Source organism: Amblyomma maculatum, chromosome 1, assembly GCF_055883805.1.
Source record: "Amblyomma maculatum isolate TAMU_Amacu chromosome 1, ASM5588380v1, whole genome shotgun sequence".
Classification (NCBI taxonomy): Eukaryota; Metazoa; Arthropoda; class Arachnida; order Ixodida; family Ixodidae; genus Amblyomma; species Amblyomma maculatum.
The window spans coordinates 34140081-34144785 of record NC_139344.1 but is presented as its reverse complement, the minus strand read 5'-3'; the positions used below and the strand labels follow the sequence as shown (position 1 = coordinate 34144785).

At 40.9% G+C, this 4705-nt stretch overlaps 1 long non-coding RNA gene across 1 annotated transcript; it reads left to right on the top strand.

Moving 5' to 3' along the window:
* Positions 1 to 1839: 1839 nt before the first annotated feature.
* LOC146202110 (uncharacterized) lies at positions 1840 to 4371 on the top strand. The gene is made up of 4 exons (XR_014701987.1): positions 1840 to 1938; positions 2035 to 2364; positions 3258 to 3362; positions 4036 to 4371. It is a non-coding gene; the product is annotated as an uncharacterized LOC146202110 (long non-coding RNA).
* The last annotated feature ends 334 nt before the right edge of the window (positions 4372 to 4705 follow it).

The following is a 4705-nucleotide window of genomic DNA, read 5'->3' as shown; positions in this document are numbered from 1 at the left end:
GCAGTAAAGTTCCCACAAGCCATCGGCGCTGACTACCGGGTCCTGAGAAGGACGCGATAATTGCTTCTAATGGACTATACCATTCAGCATCGCGGGGGAGTCGTCTGCCACACAAGCGTGGACGCTCGCCCGCATGGAGGAAGAAAAAAACTAGGAGAGAGCGCCGCGGCGGAAAAGTGAAGCCTAGTCATAAAAAATATAATGGAAAGCATCATGGGAAATTAGCCGTCACGTGACACAGCAAGCGGTAGGCGCTAGCGCTTGTCCAGTTTCGGTTCCGGTTTCGCATGCTCCGCTACGCGATGCCTGCGCTTCCCTGCCTGCGCTTGAAACCCGAGATGCGGAGAGGGAGCGCCGAGCAGACGATGGAACTTTGGAACTTGGACCTTTGGATGGGCCAATGCGCGAGGGCCACGGCCGCATTCCGCCCGTGTATTTCGCAAAGCGTGGTTCAGTCTGCTATACTTCGCCATGAAATGCTGCGTGCCGGGGTGCAAGAACTGCACGGAAGAATACCGCCCTGGACTCTCGTTCCATCGGTGAGTACATGTTGCTATGCGCTCCACGAGAAACAAAACTTTTGACGATCAGGGCATGTGCATGTATTGTTTGAGACTGAAGTTGTTTTATTTTCTTCCGGAAATTAAATGATGATATGGCTGGCGAATGCTGCTTTTTTCTTTTTCGCCCTTTTTGCAAGAGGTTTCCAAAAGACCCTGAAGTGAAAACTCTTTGGATAAAAGCGCTACAACGCGATAAAACTTGGATGCCATCGAAATATAGCAGTATCTGCTCCGTGCACTTCAAATCTGATGATTTCATGGGTGGTTCACGTCGGCTGAAACCAAGAGCTGTACCGTCACTTTCACATACCGAGGTTTGTAGACCCAGCTATTTATCCCATTCGTATTCCTTATGTCCGATATTATTTCTGAAAAATAGAGAAATAGCGCCCCGACTCCGCGAGAGGCGTGTTGAACTATTATGACGATGGTTTACGAGGTAGCAAAAAAAAAAAAAGCGCGCAGTTTTAACAGTTAACAAACCCGTGCCTGGTTTGTTAACTGTGCGAGATAGCGCCCGCGAGCACTTCGATCAGTTACTATGCTGTGTTCGCTTTTTTTTCTCTCTCTCTTTTCTTTTCTTTTTTCTTTTTTTGCGGAGTTTGGAATATATGTGAAAATAACACACTGAGCTGCCCGAGAATGAAACTATTTAGCCAAGTTAACAATATGCGCCTTTTTGATTGCGGCACTATGCAACAAAATGCTGCATATAAGCAATACAAGTTCTTTTCCAGAAACTGTTGTACTTTATCGCCAATTAACGGGTGATAATTTTTTATTGCCGAATATATCATTGAAAAAATTTGTACAGACCGTAAAACAAAAAAGGAGAAAAAAATTGGGGACAGTAATTGGGTTCTGCATCACTTAAAGTAAAAAAGAAATGTCCCATATTGTGCTTTCTTCGGTTGGTTGGTTGGTTGGTTGGTTATTGATTGACGCTCAGGAATCGAGTATAAATTTCCGGGTTCACGGAATTGCATGACAGCTAGTCTACGGATGATAATGGTTAATCTTCGGAAGACGAGCTACATTCCACCATTTCCTGCTTTGAACATATGAGTATAAATTTTCGGGTTCGCAGAATTGCATGACAGCTAGTCTACGGATGATAATCTTCGGAAGACGAGCTACATTCAACCATTTCCTGCTTCGACCATACCATATGGTCGAAGCAGGAAGCAAAGTATGGCTTTCTTGCTCCTTTAATTACAGCTATCCCTTAAAAAATCAGTATCTTAATTTATGGAAGCATGCTGGCTTATTTTTTTCCAGAGTTCTTCAGTGAGGGAAAGTGCTGTGCTGCTGAGCACCAGCAGAGCAGAACCTACCCCCCACGAAGCGGTGCTAACGTCCCAAGATGAGCCTGTAGGTGGAACGTTTCAAATTTTTCTTATAAAAAAAAAAAGAACAATGAAAATATGCAGCTGTACTGGACATGATGTGTCGTTTGTCTCTTTACAGGTAGCTTCTCAGGAGGCGTCAGAGCCCATGGACATTTCAGATGAGCCAATCCTTATTACTGTGGACACTTTGACTGACTTGTCAGCATCACAAGATGTCTTGGCAAGTCAAACAATCTCTGTGAATATTTAATGAGCAAAGAAAGAGCAGTGCTTGTTACCAATTTTCCTAGAAGTGCATGCACATTTCTTACTGTCAGAAGATGGCAAATTTGTGAAATTCGTTACTTTTTTACCTGATGCAGCTGGCCTCCCCGGAAGTAGAAGTTTTGCTTGCTTCATTTCCATTAGTCACAGACACCACTGCTGAACAAACAGCTAGTCAAGAAATGTTGGTATGTTTGCTTGCGATACTATCCTTGCAAGTTTGCTAAACCAGCACATATTTAAGACCAATTTGTACTTAGGACCAAAACATATTCCCAGAGCCAGCCCAAGTGATAGGCTCCAAGCCCAGAGCTTAAGAATAGTTATAATATTGCCTTGACATGGCCTTACCAGTATTACTACTATGCATATTGTGTAATTTCCCACTTTGTCTGCCTGCATAGTTAAGAGGGGCGCATCAACAGAGAATATACTGTTGCTAGGTGAGTCTGGAGATGTACTTTGGAAAGCCTGCAAAACAGCAAGTGTTGAAAATTGTTATCATACCATAGCTTACTTGAGGCTGCATTTTCTAAGGACAAGTTCACAAAGATGGCCTCTAAAGTATGTTTAACTGGGAATTTTAATCTTGCCCCAATGTTGCAAAATGGTATTTTGAAAAACATAAATACGCAATAATCAGTGAATGGATGGTTACTGCAGCAATTAAATATATCCAGGCTGAGAAATGGAATTATGGCCCCTATTAAAAGCTACTAGCCCCAAAATCTATCTCTATGAGAGTCATTTTTTTTTTATTCAGAAAGAAAAACACGGTGTGTATTTTGCTGTACCCATATATGTGTAGCCATCAGTATTTTGGGACCTGCCAAAAGTGACGATGTGTTAGACAGTAAGCACGAAGAAACAAATCTAGGTTCAAGTTTTATGAGCACCAAAAAATGATATTCAACTCAATTTATTGAAAAAAAATGTGATTTTTTTTATGATTGATATTTTTAATTGAGCTGCTTATGTAATTTAATCTGCTGTTGCACTAGTTGTAATAAGGACTTCAAGTTGATTACTGCAACAAGACCAATTACTCTATTTGCATGCACTGTGGTTATGCTTTTTATAGCCAAGCAGTTCAAGTCAGCCTGATGCAAACATGGAGGCCTCTCCATCACCACACTTGCAAGAAAGCCACATTTTAGAAAGACCATCAACTTCACGATGCGAACTGGTAAGGAAACTTCAGGAAGGCGTGTTATTGGAAATACTCATTTTTATGTGTTTAGTGATAGTCCACAAAGAAGGAGGTCTTTTGTAAGCATTGCATATGTCATTAGTTAGAGCCACTGGGCTTGCTCCTTCATATAGGCTGCACACCCCTGCTTGAAGAAAAAAAGAAAAAAAAGGCAAAATTATCTTGGAAGCATATTAAAGTCTTAATTAACAGATGCTTTCTTTTGTCTAGGTGAATTCTGAAGGCATGTAAATAAAAACCATCTATCAATTAACGAGACATATCTTTTGCAGTACCTTTCATACCCGAGTATTAAGTGTGCGTGCGTGCATGTTTTCATTGTTGAAGCTCTTGTCAAAACCAAAATAGGAAATTGTACAGTACAACTTTGTCATCAAATTCTAGCATTAATAATTTAGAACAGTATATCTGTATTTGTAGAGCACTGCCATAGGATTGCTTGACTTGACTTAGTAAGTAAAATTACATTATGCGCAAGCCAAAACTCAACGTGTAGATATGAACTTTTGCTTTTGCAAATTTTGTTAAAAATTTGCTAAATCTGCAAAAAAGAAAAAATTTGGAAGTGTTAATGATCTGTTGTATTTAGCTATTTATGTGTTTTTTGAAGCTTGCTATAAGATAATGTTTAGTGTAAACTTCATTTCAGCTACAGGTTGTAGAAGACACACCTGAAAAAGCTTTTCTGCGGAGTGAGGTGAAAAGATATTCAAATCTCCAAACTGCAAGCAAAAAGCGGATAAAAACTTTGCAGCAGTCTCGACGCCGGCTTGTACGCAAAGTTGCTCACCTCAAAGATGTGATCAAGGACTTAAAAAAAAAATCGTATCCTTCTTGACCAGAACATTTCCACACTGGAAAGCCTCGCTGGTTCTAACAAGGACCTTCTGATGCGTCAAATGGCACGTAAGATAGGGGCAGCAATGCCATCCGTTTATTCACCTGAACTTAGGGCCTTTGCTCTCACTTTACATTTTTATTCCCCAAAGGCATATAACTACGTACGAGCTGTATTGGATACCTGCTTGCCACACCCAAAAACATTGTCGAAGTGGTATCAAAGCATTGATGGTGCTGCTGGATTCACAAAAGAAGCCCTGGTTGCACTAGAGATGAAAGTCTGCCAAAATTCAAATGAAGGCTATCCGACACTTTGTAATTTGGTCATCGATGAAATGGCGATTCGAAGGCATGTAGAGTGGGACGGCAAACAACTTCATGGATATGTAGATATGGGAACAAAAGTAAATGATGACTGTTTCCCAATTGCCAAAGACGCATTTGTCCTAATGCTGGTAGCAATTAATGGACGATGGAAA